The 19,084-nt window shown below is 55.4% G+C and overlaps 1 long non-coding RNA gene across 1 annotated transcript; it reads right to left on the bottom strand.

Annotated features, from left to right (window-relative positions):
* Window positions 1-714: 714 nt before the first annotated feature.
* Window positions 715-19,084, bottom strand: LOC129404266 (uncharacterized). Its single transcript, XR_008629804.1, has 3 exons — window positions 18,784-19,084; window positions 11,074-11,199; window positions 715-1,836 (listed from the first exon to the last, which is right to left on the bottom strand). It is a non-coding gene; the product is annotated as an uncharacterized LOC129404266 (long non-coding RNA).

Raw genomic sequence — 19,084 nt, forward strand, 5'->3', positions numbered from 1 at the left:
GCCTGTGGCTGGTGTCCCCACTCTGGACAGTGGTGACCAGAGACAGGCAATTTCCTTCCCTACAGGGGCCTCCTCTGCACTTTTTGGCCCAGCAGCTCTTGGCTGTGTAGCCTGAGACAAGTCACTCAGCCTCTGTGTGCCCATTTCGTCCCTTTCAAAGTGGAGCTTGACCTGGGGAGTTTGTTGGACATCTGCCTTTTCAAGCTGAATCAGACCCTGACTTAAGACAGGGGAAGGCCAGAGCGATAATACAGTGGGTGGGACATTTGCTTTGTATGCAGTCGACCCGAGTTGGATCCCCAGGATCCCATATGGTCCCCTGAGTATCACCAGGAGTAATTCCTGAGTGCAGAGCCAGGAGGAACCCTTGTGCATTGCCGGGGGTGACCCAAAAAATTTTTAAAAAAAAGAAACGGGGGTCTGTCCCCTCTGCAACCCATCGACTCCTTTTTTCCCAGGAACTGCCAGGGGAAAAGAGAAGGGGTGCAAGGGGCCTGGGTGGGGTTATCGACCAGAGCTTCTCAAAGGGAGCTGCTCAGGCAGGCCTCACATGACAACACGTGTAAGCATGGGTATCTTCCCCTGCTGGTCCCCACCTCACCGGCCCCCCAGGCTGGCCCCAGAGATGCCAAGAGTGGAAGGCACACCACCTCTGTCCCCCACCAGAAGGAAGGGAAGGGAAGGGAAGGGAAAGGAAGCAAGGGCTCTGCTGCTCATGGTTTTTATTACGCAAAGTGTGAAGCACTCACTCCCACCAGCTCCAGCCACTCTTGTTCCCACCGACCTTGCCCCCTCCTCCCAGGGCCATGGAAGCCAGTCACAGATGTGAGTCAGTGGCCTTTGCAAATATTTTAGTAGATGACTAAAAAAACAAAATAAACAAAACCCAGAATTAAAAAAGGCATCTCCGCTCCCGAAATTTGCCAGTGTACCAGTGAGGCTTCAGTATCAGCCAAAATACAGGACTCAGAATTCTCTGTCTTCAAGGTTTTCGTTTTGGGGGGTGGGGGACCCCACGTGATGCTCAAGTGATGTGGCAGCGCCTTCAAAGCAACTGGTGATTCAGTGCAGGCCTGGGATTACTGGGCCCCTCTGGCAGTGCTCGGAGATCGTATATGGAGCCAGTGACTGAACTGGGGTCAGCTGCCTGTGAGGAGTGAGCCCTCCCCTGCCCCATACTGTCTTCTCTCCAGTTAGCAAATCAGGATCCAGGAGAGCCACAGGTGGCAAGGGGCCGCTGTGTCTCTTTGGTCTTTCTCAGTCTGCAGATTCTCTGTCCTTTTCCACCTCATGTGCCGTTTTTTCATTGGAGAAGGTGGGTAGTTTGTAGAATGTCCTGCCGTCTACCTTTGTTGATGACAGTCCTGGTTCTTCCATCCTTGGGTAAACTTCTGGTAAATTGACTTTCTGGCAAGTTCATGGCTCAATCTGGAAGTGCACTTAGAGTCACATTTGCTTTCGGAGTTTATGGGATCCTTCTCTGCTGCTGCTTACGTGTCTACTCATGGACACATCAGGTGGGGCCGTCCTCTGTGGTGGCAGCTGTCATCAATTTGGTCACGGCCTGGACCTGAGAGTTTCTCCCTATCTCCTCATCACACCACATCCTTGGAGCCAGGACAGACATCAGCTCTGTGGCTGACTGCGGTGCCAAGACTCCCAGAGCACAGCCAGGTACTTGAGTTGGAATTACAGCACTTCGACCTAGGAAGTCAGGCACTACTGAGATCAAGAGCACTTGCTGGAGTATTCAGAACACGCCATCCAGTGTAGTGGCCTTCGAGCACGTGCGGTGAATGCACCTTGCCACGAGTTGCTGGTACATCCTAGCAGGAACTTTTTAAAAATTTAATTGTTAAAATATTTTTACTTTTTAAATTGAATCACCACGAGATACACAATTATAAAGTTGTTCATGATTGGGTTTCAGTCATACAATGTTCCAACACCAATCCCTTTACCAGTGTACATTTCCCGTTTCCCACAACCAATGTCCTCAGTCCCACTCTATACCCCTGCCTGCCTCTGCGCTCTATGGCACTTTTCTTCTTCTTCTTCTCTCTCTCTCTCTCTCTCTCTCTCTCTCTCTCTCTCTCTCTCTCTCCCTCTCTCGCTCTTTCCTGTGGGCATTGTGGTTTGCAATACAGATACTAAAAGCTTATCACGAATATCCCTTTACTTACTTTCAGCACTCAGTTCTTGTCCAGAGTGATCATTTCCTATTATTACCATTATTGTCACAGTGATCCCTTCTCTATCCTAGCTGCTCTCAACCCCTCACACACTTGTGACAAGCTCCCAAATATGGGACAATTCTCCTGGCCCCTGTTTTTTCTGTCCTTGGGTATTAATCTCTACTCTGTTTTTTTTTTATATCCCACAAATGAGTGCAGTCATTCTGTCTGTCCCTTTCAGAAAGGAACTTTGAGATTTCATTTATTTATTCACTTATTTGTGATGTCAGCGACCAAACTTGGGGCCTCACACATGCAAGACAGGGGCTCTACTGCAGAGCCTTAGTCTTTAAAAACATTGACCCACTTCAATACAAAGAGCTGCCAGTGGCTGCCATCCTGGACAGGTTGCACTATTCTTAAAGATTCCCCAACACCCTAGAGCTTCCAATCCATATAAAAAGGGACCAGTGAGTTGCTTCAGTGGGCTATTGTCAGAATTAGAGATGACTCTGGGCCTTGTACCCACGAGGCATTTAATATAGCACTGATTAATTTTCTTCATGCCCTGAGGCCAGCATCATTCAAAGTGACAAAAATCACAAACAAAACTTGCCTGGAAAACAAGGGCTCCAAAAGCAGCCTGCCACAGAGGCCAGCTAGCAATACCCAGCCTTTTCGAGAAACCGAGAAAACCTTCCTTCCTTCCTTGCAGACACGCAGTTGCCCCTTGAGGTTATCAGTTGCAAGGGCTGCATTTTATTACAGATCTCGCCACAACTCAGACAATTAAGCGATCACTCCAAATGGCATGCAGCTTTAATCCCCTCTCTTGGAACAACGTCAAGTTTTTGGCTCGAGTCTTAGCACAGCTCCGGACAGGCGGCTCTTGGTGCCTTTTCTCCTTCCACCTCCTAGCACCCCAGAGTCTCTCTAGTTCCACTGCATTTGTCCAACCCGAGCATGTTCTGTCCCCTTGCGTGTGTCTCTCAGGCTGCGTGGATGGCACCAACGGGCTTATCGATAGCTGAGACAGACTCTTGCACACTCCAGCTCTGGGTCCAGCCCAGCAGCCGACGCCTCCTCTCAACTGCCTGATAAAATCTCACAGTCGGATGGCGGTTCCCCTAGAAACTTGGCACCGGAGGTGTCAGTCTGGGAACATATTTGTTTGTGTAAATTAAAAGGAGAGTATGTTTTGACCATATTGAAGTTCTAACTGCACTCAAGAAATAAATGCTGAGCTGCACAACTGCCTGCAGCTGGTTTACCTCCCCAAGCTCTGCCTTCTTTTATAAAACCCCAAGGAACAGTCGGAGCGATAGTACAGCATGCAGGGTGGTGGAATTGCACACTGCTGACCTGCATTCAATTTTAGGCACCTCATATAGTCCCCTGAGCACTACCAGGAGTGATCCTTGAGTGCAGAGCCAGGACTGAGCCCTGAGCACTGAGTAAGCCATACTGGCCGAGTAAAGGCCCCCCTCAACAAAAAAAAATCCAAGTCAGGAGAACCCAACTCAGAAAGGCTTCTGGTCGGATAGCTGCTGGGACTGTCTCGGGGGCTGAGTTCCCCACCCGGGGGGTGCCACCCCTTTTGAAGAGTGCACGGGGTGGGGAACAGGAGAGAAATAACAGACATACAACCCTTAAGCTGAGAAAATTCACAGGCCAGGGAGGTGGGGGCAGTGAGCCCCTGCTGCCTGGTCAGGAGAGAGCGTGGTTACCCTGACTACCGCATCCTTCCGGGAGCACAGCAGAGACCACAGTCTGCTTGGACAGCCCAAGAGGATGTGCGAAATGACCCGAGGGCCCGCCTTTGAGAAGAGAAGGCTGGAAAGTGAGGAAAACCCAAAGGTGCTGCTAGGATTCCCCGTGTCACCCTCCTCTGCATTTTCCTTGCTGTACATATGATGTCATTGTTATTATTCATATAGAGGCCACTTCTAGCAGTATTTGGGCCTGGTGGCACCTGGAGACGCTGGGGTGTAGTGACAGTGCAGTGCTGGGAGCTGAACTTATGCCCCCCACACACTCAACACACTCTCTACCCTCCTAACTGTCTCCCTGGCAGTAGCATATCATTTTAAAATGTGAGATAATTAAGAAACATGAAAAAAAAATTTTTTTGGGGGGGGGAGTCACACTTGGCCAGTATTCCTGACTCTGTGCACAGAAAACTGAGACTCAAACCCAGGTCAGTTGTGTGCAAGGGCAAGTGCCTTACCCACTATATATATTATTTTTCTGGCCTTGAGATGATATTTTCAGTATCACCGCCGCTCCAAAAAGAGTGATAAATCCAATAAGCAGTGTTGTTTGTTCCACAGCCATTGGGCCAACCCATGGAACAACGGGGTGGAGGTGGGGGTGGGGGGGCTCTTTGCTCTTCTGGTTTCTTCCTGCAAATAACCTGGGTGGGCGCCATGGTGGCCCAGAGAGAGAAAAGCTGAGCTTACTTCCCATTCCCAGAAATTGCAGCTTGAAACTATTCCCTGGGAATATTCCCATAGTCTCAAAAGATGAGGAAAGTTTAGGCTCTTAAGAGGAGATTCGCTCTAGATCAGCGTTTCTCAGTGCCTTGGTCCTCCTAGCCTACCAGTTGAATCCTGAGGCAGCCCTGCCCGTGGCTGACAAACACTGGTCTGGACCATCCAGATGGGCACTAGACGCCGAGAGAGAAGCGGAGACAGACCAGATCACAGGCGGACAGACGGAGCAGATGAGAGCCACGCGGCCACCAGCCAAGGACTCCAGAGCCACCAGCATGAGCAGGAGGGGACAGGAATGACTCCCCTAGCCCTCATCCCCTTTGAAGCACCCTGGGGCACACCAGGGAACCATAAACGCCTGTGGTTGTAGCGGCTCAGTTAGGAGAGACAGCCTAGGCAGTCCTGGCAGGTGCCATCGCTCCCTCCTCCAGCACGTCAGTAAACATCATGAAGCACGTGGGGGACCCAGGTCCGCAGCTGGGAAGGCTGGGGGTCTTGGCAACACGAGGAATTGCACACTGCATACACAGACACCTCCTAGGCATCAGCACGGTAGAGGCATGTTGTGGGAGCCATGTGTGAGCAGAGGGCAAAGCCGAGAGGAGGTAGAGAAGTGAGGTAAGGGAACGGGAGGCCAGGAGCAGGGGCCTTCCATGTGCCAGACCCGGGTTCCATACCTTACAGCACAGAACAGCGGGGCGGGAAGAACTGGGAGAATGGGGTTCTCTGGAGGTGGCAGTGAAGAGGAGGGCCAGAGCTGTGTGGCCACCACACATAAGCGAGTATACCAAGTGACCAGAATCAGAGGCCTCAACGCCTCCCCAACCTCTCTCCCTCCTACCCCTGACCCCACCTGCTGCATGCCAAAGGCTGGGGTTGCAGAGATGAACCCCGGTTTCCACTCACAGGGGAGCAGCCCTTCATCATAACACTGTGACAGTGTTATGACAAAGTGTTATGGCAGTCTGGCACCCCCTCCCCCATGCCCAAGAAGGAGCTGAAGGTGGGATGCAAGGTAGGTAGTGCTGGAGATGAGGTCTGGGGGAAGCAGGGCCCGCAGGTGTAGGTTGTAGGGCTTTAAGTTCAGGTGCAAGGGTTCAGCTCTGACGCAGTGAGGAATGAATGAAGGGCGGGGGTGCATGGACGCGTGTCTGAGATCTCATTTTTAGAGGCGGCACACCCAGGGGAGAGTGAGCTCTGAGCATAGCCTGCTCTTTTACTCCACGCAGTCCACAAAGAGGGCACAGGTCCGAGGCCTGAACTATGCTGCTTTGGGCTGCATAGGATCCCGGGTTAAGGCAGAATGAGGGGCTGGTTTCTTGGTGATTCTGGTGAAGGGAGAGGCTGAGCTGGGCCGCCCCAGGATCCAGGGATAGGAAGGCTCTGGGTCTGGGCACAGCACGAGGCTCTCTCCCACTCAGGCGTCTCCCTCTCTGCTCTGTGGGCTCAGTCTTTGTGGCCAGGGGAAGTTCTGGACGCTGAAGAGGGAGGGCAAGGCCCAGTTGGTCCTGCTTCAGGCCCACAACCATACCTGGGCCAATCACCGTGCCAGGTTCAGAAACGGGCTGTTGTGATTGGCCAAGTTGGGCCACGTGTCAGTGAATGGACCAATTACTGTGGCCTACGGAGGAGTCTGTAAACGGCTGTTGGGGGCTTATTCCTGGGGGTGGGGATGGAGTTTGGTTGTGAGTGGTGCTGGAGAAAAATGCCGAGCTGTGGAGCCTGGCAGGTGCAGAGCTTGGGTTCCATACCCTACACTGGAAAAAGGATAAAACAAAGTGCCAGGAGAAAGGAAAAGGCCCATCCACCTCTTCCAGCCTTGGCTGTGTTGCTTCTGTCTCACTGCTGTGAGCCCTCCGTAGTGAGTTTCGCTCTGTTGAGATCCGCTCTGCTTGGAGCCAGAGAACAAGAGCACTGGGGTTAAGGTGCTTCCCTCGCATGCAGGCCACCCCAGTTCAATTCCAGGCACCACATACGGTTCTGGGAGCACTGCCGGGCATGACCCTTCAGCACAGAGTCAGAAGTAACCCCCTGAGTAATGAGAGATAACCGGCCACTGCTCCCCACTCCAGTCCTTGCTGCTATCTGCAATCCTCCAAACTGCCAGCAGGATTTACTCAGACCTGTGGTGGTAGTTGTCATTACAAATGTGATTGTTGGGCCTGGAGTGAGAGGGCAGCAGATAGGGTTCTTGCCTTGCACGCGGTCGACTTGGGTTTGATCCCTGCCACCCCATATAGTTCCCCGAGCCCACCAGGAATGATCCCTGAGTGCAGAGCCAGGAATAAGGACTGAAGTGTGCTGGTGTGGACCCCAAACCAAAAAGTAAAAAAATATTTTTTTAAAAAACACAAAGAACAGGGGCTGGAGCAATAGCACAGCGGGTAGGGCGTTTGCCTTGCATGCGGCCGACCCGGGTTCGATTCCCAGCATCCCATATGGTTCCCTGAGCACTGCCAGGAGTAATTCCTGAGTGCAGAGCCAGGAGTAACCCCTGTGCATTGCCGGGTGTGACCCAAAAAGCAAAAAAAAACAAAACAAAACACAAAGAACAAATGTAATTATCACATTTCAAGTTGCTTTTTTTTTTAAAAAAAAAAAACAACCTTTGGCTTATAATCATCTCCCCCGACACCCCCTTCCTAAGGGTAGGAATTGCCTCTCTCGAGCACCCTTATGTGCATGCCCAGTACTCTTCCCTTAAGTACTGTGGGTGCTCAATTAATGAATGGATAAGCCTTGTTCTTTTCCGGAACATCCCCAGAGAGCAGGCAGTGTGCTGCCTATAAATGTCCTCATCAGTCCTCCTCCTCCGGGTACCTCCTTCTCAGTCATGTCTACCCGCTTCATAACAGGATGTTCCTAGTATTCGGTTGTACCATACTTACGGGTGTCATCCTGAGGGGTTTTCTGCGGGGGCGGGGGTCTTAAGTCCAAGTGCTGCATTCATGGGGTGAGCAGAGCCATAATAAGTACAGGCGATAGGTTCATTTGGTTGGTGAGGGTCCTTAGAGACAGCTTTATCAGAGGTGGGGGTGGGGCACCAGGCTCAGGGCTGAGTCCTGGTGGCCAGCATCTGCCACAGCCACCTGCCCCTGTGACATTCCTGAGCTACTGCTGCTCTGGGCAGTCTGTTAGCCACAGGCCCTCTGCTCTTTAGGCCACAGCCCCGCCATCTGCTGTGACATCAGAGAATACTTAGAGCCCAGCACAAAATGGTAAGGCCAAATAAAACAACTGCAGGCTCTCAGGGAAGACGGCTGAAGACAAATGGCCAGATGTCAGCTGGGGTCATCTTTATTTTTGGAGATCCCAATGCAGTGGGCTTGAACCATTGCACAGGCCATGGGGGGCCCAACTTCCCTTGGAAGCTTTCCAGGTGTTGGGGTGAGGGGCACGTATATCTCTCCTTGGCACCCAGGGCTCCAAATCTCCACATCTGAATCCCTGCCTGGGTACCTTTAGCTAATTGTGTGGGCTTGTGGCCTGTGGCAGGTTCAGGACCGAGGTGAGGTTTACTGCTGTTGTCATCTTGAACTTGTGAGAAAGTGCTTCTGAACAAAGAGCTTGCCCTTTCCTTCTGCAAAGGTATAGCCAGGTGCCATCCCTGTGCTAGCCATGCCAGACTCTGCCTCCATCTACTCCTCCTTCCCCAAATTCCATCCACACAAGGATGTGCGTGCAATAGATATTGAAGAGCAGGGACAGCAGAAAAGTTGACCTCCTCCACCACACTAGTGGTGCTCAGGAGCTATTTCTGGCTCTGTGCTCAGGAGTGAGCCTCTGGTGGTACATGGGGACCTTATGGGGTGCCAGGGATTTAACTGGGGTCAACTACATATAAGGCAAGCACCTTAACCCTGATGCTGTCTCTGATACTTAAGTCAACAACATAAAAGGCAGTGCAGGAAGGGGCCAGAGTGATAGCACAGTGGGTAGGGTATTTACACATGGCCAACCCAGCTTTGATCCCCAGTGTCCCAAATGGTTCCTGAGCACCGCCAGGAAAAATTTCTGAGCACAGAGTCAGGTGTAACCCTGAGCATCACCGAGTGTGAGCCAAAAAGCCAAAAAAAAAATCAGTTTAGGAATGGGCTTCCAGCTACTTGGTGGGATGTGGTGGGGGAGGGAAGACAGAGGAAGCAGGGCTGGAGACCCAGACCGCAGGGCAGAGCGCCCTGGTTGCATTTTCTCTACTTCCAGCATTGTGGGAAGTTTCCATGATACAGAGCTGGGAAAGGAACATGAGATGAGTCTTTGGCGCTTACTCTGAATATTATGGGAGTTACCATATGACCCAGAAATTCATTCTTAGGCACAGGCATGCAGCACTGAACAGCAGGAACATGTTCCGGGAACCCCCTCGGTGAGTCAATGGGATGGGCTGTGGTGTCATGCAGGATGGGCCACCCTTACTGAGCTACTTTGTAGCTCAGTGGCTTGGCCTATCAGGATCCCCTGGTGTGTGCTCCCCTCAATGGGCCACACAATCAGTGACACATGACCTAAACTCAAGAGAAGGGAGGGCACTAGTCACAGAAAAGCATGTGTGTGTGTGTGTGTGTGTGTGTGTGTGTGTGTGTGTGAGCTTCTAAATGCAGCACTCATAAGTTGAAAAGCATACACAACCCTAGCAGCTAGCAGCTGTGGGTTTGAGCTGGCCATATAACAGGAACAAGAGGGTCCAGAGCAGTAGTCACCGTGGGTAAAGTGCTTGCCTTCACGCAGCCCACCTGGCCTTGATCCCTGGCATCCCATATGGTCCCCCGAGCACCACTAGGATTATTTCTGAATGCAGAGCTGGGAGTAATCCCCGAGCATTGCTGGAAGTGCCCCCACCACCCCCAAGATAAAAAATTGGAATGAGAGTCACTTGTCTTATACCTGCTCAACTTTGAGACCAGACTGTGAAGTGAAAGAAGCCAGTTACAGGGACTGGAGCAATAATACACCGGGTAGGGCATTTGCTTTGCTTTGGCCGACCCAGGTTCAATCCCCGGCATCTCACATGGTCCCCCATGCACCACCAGGAGTAATTCCTGAATGCAGATCCAGGAGTAACCCCTGAGCATTACTGGGTGTGACCCTCCCCCCCAAAAAAAAGCCAAAAAGTCCCAAAGGATTATGGGCTGACTGGCTGCTTTTCCATGACATTCCCAGAGCAGGCAGTGCTATTGAGACAGAAGTAGATGAGGGTTGCTGAGGGCTTGGGAGTGGGGGGTGTGAAAAGTGGGTTGGGGTGGGGCCAGCAGATTGCTAATGGTTATGGGGTTTCTTTCGGGATTGACGAAAGGTTCTAAGTTAGATGGCTGATGATGACTGCCCAACTCTGTGAATGTACTCAGCACCACTGAGTCATGTACCTGGAAGCGTGAACTGTAGGGTGAAGGAATTATCCATCAACAAAAGTGCTCTCTTTCTTGGATGGGGTGAGTTTACTCCTGGGTTGGTGCTCAGGGATCACTCCTGGTGAACTCAGGGAACCGTATATGGCGCTGGGACCCATACCAAATTGACTCTGCAAGGCAGGCACCTTGCCCGCTATATCATCTCACTTTTAATGCAACCAGCTCTCTTTAGACAGGGAACGGTGGCCCAGCCTCTCATGCCCCGGGACCCGATCTTGTCCATAACTAAGCCCCCCGGGAATTTTCAGCTGAGCTTTGCAGCTCTTCGGGAGATCTGTGCTGTCGCTGTGCCTCCTCCCCACCCTGAGAAAGTCACCTGTTATGGGGCTGCCACACAGCTCAACCTGCCAAACCTCCAGGAGCTTTCTCTGGAGGGGACTGGGGGCTGGTGGGAAGACTTAAAGGGCACCCCTGCCACCCTGTCCTGGAAGGGCACGTTCACAGAGCTTTGCTTGGGAAGGGACACAAGTGTCCAGCCGTTCCCATGGGGTCCCCATGATTAACTGACTGCTAATGGGTGTCAGGCCCAGGAAACCCAGCACTGTACATGCCACAAACTCTGCCCTCGAACCCTGCGCCTTCTATTTGGGGCCACAGAGAAATCAGGTCTTCACACTCTCCCCTGGATTTCAGCCCCCTCTCCTGCCCCAGAGCACTGTGTCCTGAATAGGGAAAGCACTCGGCAACTGGCTGCATGACAATATGACGTGCGGGTGGCACGATGGAGGGTGGTGTTGGCAGAAGTCACATCTGGGCAGGCAGGCCCCGTGGCCTCAAGGTGAAAACCTGAGTCCTGAGTTTTGAAACGAGGAGTTTCTAGGTTGCCGCACCGAGCATTCAGCACAGCCAAACCGAGTTCCAGCCAGGTCCCTCCCCCTCCCTCCAGACACATCGTTCCAGCTGCCCAGGCCTCAGTTTCCTTGAGGAGAGGCTGGGGAGGCCTCCCCGAGGGTCAGCTGTAGTGACCAAAACTCCCACCGCCAGAAGAGCTCGACTCACCTGGCTCAGGCACGTTCCCTCGGGCACTGCTGTATTCCCTCCGCTCCAGGAGCTGCTCTTTCGCTTGCACCTGTAGATGGGGAAACTGAGGCCCAAACAGGAGAAGGAACTTGCCTGAGGTCACACCTGGTTAGTGGTGGAAGGATCCAGATTCAACAAGGACCCTATGGCTTCGGGGGGGTCTGTGATGGCCACAGGCCCAAGTGTCCCAAGCACATTGCCTGTGCTTGTCCTGCCAGTTGCCACTGCCCAGGTCACGTGCCAGTCTCTCTCTTTCTCTCTCTGCCTTCATCTGCCCCCACCTCAGATCCACTGGAAGCCCAGAAGGCTGGGCGTCTGGGTCCCCGTGGCCCCTGGGCCTTGGCACAGTGCATGCAGAGGGGTGGGCACGATTCAGCTGCGGCCCTTCTCACCTCCAGCTGCAGGGCTGGAGGGCGGCCCCCAGCTCAAGAGACCATCTCCTCCTCACTTAGCTTTTCTCTTGGGAGGTTCTCCCCATGCGTAGAGGGGGGAGAGGCACTGAAGGGGTGCCCCTAGGGCCAGCCCACTGTCCCTGTGGAATGCAGGGAGGGGTAAGAGCCGGGCTGGCAGCTGGGCCTGGTCTTTTGGTGTCTGACCCCCAGCAACACTCCTCTCCCCCATGAGCCATCCCTATGGTGGTCAGCCAAGCCCTGATTATGCTGTGAGATCACAATCCCAGGGACCAGGTGAGGAGCTTGTCCCCCAGGCAGTGCTCTGAGATGCCCTGTCCAGCCCTTGGCCCTTGGGGTGGTAGCTGTGATCCCCATGACCTCCAACCTCCCCTGAGATCCTGCTCACCCCCCTCCTCACTTTGCTGAGAACTCTAGGACTCAGAGAGCAAGCTGGACAGGAAGGAGGCTGCTGGGGCAACAGGACCCTAAACTGAGAGTCGAACAAAAGGAGAGGAGCTGCAGGGATGTTGGGAAGGGCAGACACCTTCTCCTTTACCCCCCAAAACGAAGGGCACGTGACGTTCGAGTGCAGATGGCCCCCTGAACTCTCTCTGACCCCTCCCCTTACCAAAGAAATCCCTAAGACAGACTAAGGACTGCTGGGGCCTGGGGGCTGGAGGGGGCACGCTTGGTGGTACTGCAGCGTTGAGGACCGAGCACAGACCTTCACACGTGCTTCGTCACCCCAAGTCACAGCCGCAAACTTAGGGGCCAGTGGAAATTTGCAAAGCACTCGCTTGATTTCAGCCCATCCTCAGAACACATGACCAGCTAGTATTGATCTATTAGTGTCTCACTCACATTTGCCTCCCAAGAGAGCCAGCATGTTTAACTTCAATACATCGATATGACAGAGGGCTCTCAGATCCCTGTCTGAAACTCGGAGCCAACCACTTGCTCTACATAGAAATAGGCCAGACAAAGAAGTGCCCGTCCGAGTAATGTGCCTCTTTCACCAGGCATCAGGTCGGGGCTAAGGAAATGGCTGAGGGCCGGAGTTCATGCTCTGCATGCTGGAGCCGGGCCTTGATCCCGTATGCCTCTCCCCCAGCATCCCTGGATGTAGCCCCAGATCCTCAAGAACCTCAAGGTCCTCAATCAAGTGTATCATACTTGATACACTTCGGATCCACAATGTGGGCTAAGAAGTAGAGGCCCAGAGAGGCTGAGCCACTTCCCCGGGAGCGACACAGCAGAGGCACAGAGTAGAGCAAGCCGATCCAGGAAGCTTGCTTCCGACTGCGCTGCAGCTTCCGGCGGCGCCGGCTGTGAGCTCCCTTCCCTCATCCAGGCATGTTAGTACCAGCCCGAGACTCCGCACATTCAGTGCTCCTGCTCCCCCATGCTCAAAGCCCCTACGGTGCTCATAGATGCCCTGAGCTCAGCAGACTGACCTCTCATGGGGTGGGCTTGGCCCTCCCTTGACTCAAAGAGGGAAACCGAGGCAGAGTGTGGGCCAAGTGCTGGTCTCAGAGTTGGCAGGCACGTGAGCCGAGGGCCCTCTGCCAAGGTGAGGACCCCGGGCGCTGCTGGGAGGCGCTGCTCTGCAGGTCTCCTTGTCCAACAGGTCACACTTGTTTCTTTTCCAATCTCCCCCACCTCCCTCCGGCAGCCTCCGGAGCCAAGGCTGACAGGAACCACAGCCGGCCTGTTTCCCAGGCCCGAGCGCCAGCGTCCGGGTGCTGGAGGGCAGAAAATGAGCCTGCCCGGTGTCCACTTCTCCAGCGGGGAACCAGCTCCCCGTGTGTCGGAGCCCGCCCAGAGGCTGGGGGGCAGCGAGTGGGGAGCAGGGGACTGGGAAGGAAGGGGGCTCTGTCTTCCTTGAGTTGCTGGAGGCATGCAGAGGTGGCCCGGGGACCCCTGAGGAATACTGCAAGAGCAATAAGGATTTTTAGGGGCATTATGATAGTGGAATGGAAACACATCTGCCCCCAAAAGTCCCTCATTTTCCCTGCGGTAATGCACCAGCTGGGCAGGAAGTGGTGGCCCCAGGAGCCAGAACTAAAATTAGGGGAAAAATGCACAAGTTAGAGCAAACTAGAAACACGACGGCATTTTCCTGGGGTGCGGCGGCTCCAGTCTGGCTCTGGAGCCCATCATGAGCTCCGACAGCAGTGCGCCCCCCCCAAGCGCCCCCCCCATCTCAGGGTCTGGATACCCCCCATCAAGGTTCAGATACCATTCTCCAAGGCGATGTGTGACCTCCGGAAAGCCAGTTGAGGTGATGGCAGGGCCCACCGGGGCCTCACAGACAGACCCGCCAGGACGACTGTGAGGGCTGCAGGGCTCAGGGCAGGCCAGGCCACCCCAGGGCGCCAGAGCCTTGGAGGTCTCTGCAGGAGCCCCTGTCCCCACCATTCAGTCAGCACCTTTGACCTTGAAGGGGTTAAGCTGGGCCCTAGGGGAGAGGCAAGTGAGGACCTCTCTGAATTCAGTAAATGGGGACAGTCTGAGGGTCCTCTAGACAGAATTGGGGCGCGAAGCCTTCCTGACACAGCAGCAGCACCCCCTCACCCCGAGTGCTGGCGGGCCCCTGTGCCCCTGCGGTGTGGCCCCAAAGCTCTGGGACCCCTCGGCCAGGCCTGTCTCTCATGCTGGCCCACCTAAAATACTCTCAGGCACACCTAAAAATCTTCTTGGGGCGGACATATGGTCTGGCCTGTGACCGTCCCGTCTGTGCCTTCAGAGAGCCAGTCAGAAACCCGGGGACGGCCTGGGCACACGCATGTGGCACACTGTACCCCCAGTTTTCTCTGTGGCTGGTCTCCTCATCCACCCGCCTGGCCCTCCAGCCTCCTCTCTACCCTCCTGGCAGGTCTTGATCGCCCCTGAGGGCTCTGAAGGGGCTCGGGCGGCTATCTGGATGGGTGGGTGCAGGGGACTCCGCCACCCACCCTCGGGAGGTAGTGAAAGCAAAGTCGAGGCTGCCCAGGCCCAGCCACGCACGCTCTGAGCCTTCTAGAAGGGGCATCTGTGACTCCTCCACGTACCGACTGGCGCCCAGCCCCTCAGAGAGCCTGTTTCCTGGTCTGTCTCCTGCAGTGTCGGGAGCATGCGCTAGGCAGAGTGGGCGCAGCCCTCCCCACAGCAGTCTCCGGAGACCCAGGCAGCCCCGTGTAGCCCCCGAGGCGCCTCCTCTCCAGGAGGAGAGACTCTGGCACCTGTCTGGGGGTGGCTGGGGCCCTAGGGGTGGCTGGAAGGCCATGTCCCAGCCCGGGCTGGCACTGGCCCAGGGCTCTTTGACCAGAGAGGCCAGTAAGGTCTGGGTACTGAGCTCATACCCTGTTCTAAGCAGAAAAAAAAAAACAAAAAAAACCCAAACAACTTCACCCCATACACGGCTTGCTCCAGAGCCCCAAGAAAGGTCTAGTGTGCCCCTATGTCCATAGAGCCTGGCACTGGCTTTCTGGTGTGCCAGCAGGGGTTCCAGATTCTAGGCGCTCTCTCTGTCTCTCTCTGTCTCTGTCTCTCTCCTTCCCTCTTCCACCACCCCCCACTCTCTCCTGTAATGAAGCCACACAGGAAGAAAAAAAAATTTACATGAGCTCAAGTTTTTATAAGTGAGAGGATATAAAGTCAGAAACTTCGTTTCCGAGGTCTGGCAGTGGGTGCGTGTGCGCTTAGAGGCAGCCACTGCTGACTGGCTGAGCCAAGGGGCCCAGCAGAGGGTGAGGGAGGGACTCAGAGTCTGCCCCTGCAGCTCTCTCCCAGACACTTGCGGGAAACGCCTGTTTGTCCCCTGGCTATGCACATCAGCTCTGTACCGGCCTATCTTTACCTTGTTCCAAGACAAGCCAAAAAGGACTTTTTTACATTTTCTCAAGTTTGGGATGAAAGAACATTCCAGTTAGCACTCATTTCGTGTGTATCTCTGGCAAGTGACTTTTGTTTGATTTTGTTGTGGTGGTCTTGGGGGCTACAGCCAGAGTACTCTGGGCTGACTTCTGGCTCTGTGCTCAGGGAACACTCCTTTTGACGCGTGGGGGGTTCGTGTAGGGACTGAGCCCTGGTTGGTCTCAGCAGGACAAAGCACCTTCTCCCCCCCCACCCCCGCACACTCTCTGGCTCCGGCACGTGCTGTTGGGAGCGGAGTTTGCCTCCATGTTTCCCCAGCTTTCCCCCAAGGTGTCTGAAGTAGCTGTATTTGCTCTGCAATCCCGCTAAAACACGGTGAGCCGTCGGACCAGCATCTCTCTCTGTTCTTAAGGGGAAGGTGGGGGTTGGCAGTGCTTGGGAGCTAGCACGAAAGCGTTGGAATGGCCACTTGGCCAACTCCCATTGGTTTGAGTCCTGAGTTTTATTTGTGCGCGTCCATTTTGGTGCTGCCTCTCCTTACCCCCCTACCCCAGTGACACTCTCCAGCTATGGAAACATAATTAGCTATCGCTTGTGTATCGCTTAGAACTAAATTCAGTTGAGTTGCCCCTCCCCCCATATACCTAAAATCCACACTTCTGGGGGGTGAGTTTCAGCAGCTTAATGAAATTTCACACAGAGCCGAAAAGGAGAGAAGCCAAATGTATTCAGTGTGTCTCAAAGGTTCACATAGATTTTTGCCCCCCCTTATTGGCTGGTGGGGGCGAGGGTGAAGGCACAAACCTGAAAAGAAGCTGTGATTCTTTGCGAATTAATGCTGACTTCTCGCCGCAGAGGGCAGCGATTTAAAATCTCTTCCCCATACTACTTTGCTTGTTTCCACTGTGTATGTGTGTGTGTGTGTGAGTGTGTGTGGTTTCTCTGAACTGATCCGTAATTGCATGCATGTTTGCTGTAGGCTGTGTACGAGCCAGGACTGTCCTGCACAAAGTACCCTGGGCTAAGGGGGGGCTCCTCGGATTTTTCGCTACTGAATTATCTTCCATTTCCCATCCTCAACTCTTCTGTACTGTGAACGCACCGCTGCAGCTGCTCCGGTACAGCCCTGTGTCTTGGCCCAACCTTCAAGGTTAATGCCGGCCTCATTAATTCACAGAAAACACCCTATTTGTAGAAGTATCATTAAAGGCTAATTTGGCGAGTTCTTATTTAGCGAAGCCGCTCAGGTCCGCGGGCCAGCTCTCCGGCGCTCAGCAGAACACACGCAGCCTCTTTCACAACATGACAGTTTCCCAGCCCAGTGCCCCGCCGTGCTGTTTCACGGTGTCCCCTGTCACGGGGAAAGTAAAGAACGCTTTTCTGCCAGGTACCCCAGGAGCGCAAATGTCAACAGCGTGTACTTGTGCCCCTTCCATTAAATACACCCCATCTCAAGGACGCGGTGCATGTGCGTTTCCCGGGGAGGGCTGGCTTTCAGAGCCGAGGCCGTGAACTCGGACGAAATCTGGGTTTGCCAATAACGATGGGGCGGGGGGGGGGAGGGGGGAGTGTCTGTCGGTGAGGGCTGGAGGCCGTGTTGCGTTGTGCACCATCACACGACTCGAGCTAGTTCTTATTTCTGGGAGGGCCCCTGGTACCCCTCCGTCCCCACTGCCCCTTGCCTCAGAGACTTCCAGGTGAACTGCGGGGTTCGGTTTCCTAGGAGGTGGCGAAGTGTTGCAAGCGAACACTGCCGCTGCAAAGGCAGGCGAAGGCAGAGAGGAACGGAATGGCATTGCAGTTTGGCGAGGGGTGGGGGGTGGAGGCTGTCAAGCTTTGACATAACCAATGTGCCACTCGTGCCCTTCAGATCCATGCACCGAAAGAGCTGAGCCATCCATGGCATGGCGGCGGGGGGCGGGGGGGGGCACTTGCACCTTGTTTAGGTCGTCCTGGCCTCAGGGACTCGGCCCTTGTGCAGGTTGAGAGCCAAGCACCGGCGTGCAGACAAGACACCCCCGAGCCCTCGGCGCACGCCCTCTGCTTCCACCAACAGGAACTCCCTTCCCCCGTGGCCGCCAGAGGATTTTGATGCATTTTGGAGGCTCCGGGCTCTGCCTTCACTCTCCATGGGGGGACCTGGATCCCTCGCTGTTTAGGGTGACCCCAAAAGCGGGACTTTGTGGGCCAGTTGGATAAAACAAACACATCTCGCCCTCAAAACCCCGATTCTGGGTCCACAGCCTCCAAACCCTCTCTCTCCACTGCAGGGTGGGCAGGCTGCCTCGGGGGGGGGGGGGGGGAACTCTGGACGCACTGGGGCTGGGGCTCCCTGCAGGGGGAGACGGGAGCTCTGGAAAGCAGCTCCTCTTGCCCTCCTCGCCCCCTGCCCCATGGTTGGCAAGGAATCTTCCCAGGGGACACGCGGGGTACCCCAAAGTTACCTTAATACCGTGGAAAGGGGTGCTCCCCTACAACATCCACTTAAAGTTTAGGAATTTATGTCCTTAATTGTCTTTCAATAAAGATAAATTTGCTGCTCCCCCAGATTTCCACCCTAATAGCCCAGCTAGCCTCCGGGTTCCCCCCAAGACACTCCCTTTCCCCCCATCTTAAGCCCCCTTTCCCACTTCTGAAAATAAGTGATAGATATGGATGTGTTCTCGGAAGACCCGGCACATTCCCATGCTCCCTAGGCGGGCTGGGGAGGCAGGAGCCTGGAGTGTCCACCGCCCCCACCCCCCGAATCGAAATGCCACTTCCTGCCCCGTCCACTGTTTCTCGCTCCCCTCCGGAACTCTCACCGGAGCAACCTGGTGTGGTCTCCAGCCCAGACACCCCAGTGGCCACCCGGGAATTCAGGGTTTGAAAACTCGGCAAATAGCTCAAGGCCAGCAACGCGCCATGGCTGCCGCGGGCTGGCAGGCAGGGGCCGCGGGCACGGCGCCAACTTTACTTTGGGGTAGGAGGTGACTCTCCCGGGGACTGTCCTGCACGGTCTCGGACCGAGGTCCTGGGCCCGGTTCCCCACCCCACCCCAGGCTGGCGCGGGCGCCCCCTGCAGTGCCAGCTCGCCTGGGGCGCACGTGGAGCTGCGGGCGGAGCTGGGGGGGGTCTCTCCCCAGAGGGGGCTTCCCGGGTGGGGCGGCAGGGCTGGCTTGCCCAGTAGGAGGGAGGTGGGGGGCTGACTGCCTCGCACCCCCAATCCACCTTCCCCTCATAACACGCCCCTCTGGGGAGCCGGCGAGGGGGCTGGGGCGGCCGAGCGCGCACCCAGCTAGCCTGGAAGGGCACAGTCCCTCCCGCAGCCCCCCATCGGCCCTCCAAACCCCCAGCCCCGGGCCAGACGCCCCGCACCCCCTCCGCCCTGGGGTCGGCCTGGGACACCCACCTGCCGCGGGGCCCTGCCTGGGCCTGGCTGCTGGGAAAGGGGGAGACTCACCGAGGCTGCCAGCTCCGGGGGTGCAGGGAGGGTCCCCTGGGGCTGCGCCTTCCAGAGCTCCGGGGAGGCGTGCGAGGAGCCGGGGGCACCTCACCCGGGCCCTGCAGCCTCCGCCTGGATTGCAGCCTCAAATCCTCCCGGCCGCGGAGGGGGGCACTCGCACGGAAAATCCCGCCCCCCCACCCCCCAGATCCCAGTGATGGGCGGGGGGCGGAGAAAACCCTTTTCCGCAGAGCAGAGCGGAGCGGACGCTGCACCCGGCCGCCACCAAGCCGCGCCCCCGGCCCCCCGCCGCTGCCCG

This window comes from Sorex araneus, chromosome 4, assembly GCF_027595985.1.
Source record: "Sorex araneus isolate mSorAra2 chromosome 4, mSorAra2.pri, whole genome shotgun sequence".
Classification (NCBI taxonomy): Eukaryota; Metazoa; Chordata; class Mammalia; order Eulipotyphla; family Soricidae; genus Sorex; species Sorex araneus.